At 46.4% G+C, this 1,615-nt stretch overlaps 1 pseudogene; it reads left to right on the top strand.

Annotated features, from left to right (window-relative positions):
• The first annotated feature begins 763 nt into the window (after positions 1-763).
• On the top strand, positions 764-919 carry LOC124890457 (annotated as a pseudogene).
• Positions 920-1,615: the final 696 nt, after the last annotated feature.

The following is a 1,615-nucleotide window of genomic DNA, read 5'->3' as shown; positions in this document are numbered from 1 at the left end:
GGCTTAATTTGACTCAACACGGGGAAACTTACCAGGTCCAGACATAGTAAGGATTGATAGACTGAGAGCTCTTTCTTGATTCTATGGATGGTGGTGCATGGCCGTTCTTAGTTGGTGGAGCGATTTGTCTGGTTAAGGGACTACAGCCTTTTAAGCTGCAGAAGTTTAAGGCAATAACATGTCTGTGATGCGATTAGATGTTCTGGGATGCACGCGCGCTACACTGATGTATTCAACGAGTTTATAGCCTTGGCCGACAGGCTCGGGTAATCTTTGAAATTTCATTATGATGGGGATAGATCATTACAATTGTCGGTCTTCAATGAGGAATTCCTAGTAAGCGCGAGTCATCAGCTCGCGTTGACTACGTCCCTGCCTTTTTTACACATCGCCCGTTGCTCCTACTAATTGAATGATCCAGTGAAATATTTGGATCGCGGTGGCGTGGGCGGTTTGCTACATGCGAGATCGCTCGAATTCCATTGAACCTTATTATTTAGAGGAAAAGAGAATTCGTAACAAGGTTTACGTAGGTGAACCTGCAGAAGGATCATTGTCGAAACCTGTACAGTAGAACGACCCGCAAACGTGTTTAACAACTAGGGTGTCCGTGCGGACGGGGTGCTACGGCACTCCACACAAGTGTCTCCCCCTCGTCCCTAGCGCGGAAAGCACCAAGGAATATTTAAATCAATAGCCTGCCCATCGCGCCCCATTCGCAACGCGCGTTAGGGTGGCCTATGCTTCTTTTATAAATAAAAATGATTCTCGGTAATAGATATCTCGGCTCTTGCATCGATGAAGAACGTAGCAAAATGTGATAATTGGTGTGAATTATAGAATCCCGTGAACCATAGAGTATTTGAAATCAAGTTTCGCCCAAAACCATTAGGCCGAGGGCACGTCTACCTAGGCATCACGCATCGCGTTGCCCCCCTCACATCATACCTCAATCACGGGGCGCGCTACTGTAGTGGGGCAGATACTGGACTCACGTGCACCTGGAGCTCGCAGCTGGCCTAAATACGAGTCCACATCGATGAACGTCGCAGTAAGTGGTGGTTGTAACACAACTCCCGATATTGTCGCGGCTATTGCTCGTCGTACGTCCGGACTTAGGGACCCTTTCGCACTTAGGCACTCCGACTTCTGTGAATGGCTTATTAAATCAGTTATAGTTTGTTTGATGGTATCTACTACTCGGATAACCATAGTAATTCAAGAGCTAATACGTGCAACAAACCCCGACTTCTGGAAGGGATGTATTTAACAGATAAAAGGTCGATGCGGACTCTGCCCATTGCTGCGATGATTTATGATAACTTGATGGATCGCACGACTATTGTGCCGGCGACGCATCATTCAAATTTCTATCCTATCAAGTTTCGATGGTAGGATAATGGCCTACTATGGTGGGGATGGGTGACGGAGAATTAGGGTTTGATTTTGGAGACGGAGCCTGAGAAATGGCTACCACATCCAAGGAAGGCAGCAGGCGCGCAAATTACCCAATCCTGACACAAGGAGGTAGTGACAATAAATAACAATACTGGGCTCAATGAGTCTAGTAATTGGAATGAGTACAATCTAAATCCCTTAATGAGGAACCATTAGA

Source organism: Capsicum annuum, unplaced genomic scaffold (genome assembly GCF_002878395.1).
Source record: "Capsicum annuum cultivar UCD-10X-F1 unplaced genomic scaffold, UCD10Xv1.1 ctg17867, whole genome shotgun sequence".
Lineage (NCBI taxonomy): Eukaryota > Viridiplantae > Streptophyta > Magnoliopsida > Solanales > Solanaceae > Capsicum > Capsicum annuum.
Note: the sequence above shows the minus strand (reverse complement) of the source record. Positions and strands in the feature narration are given on the sequence as shown.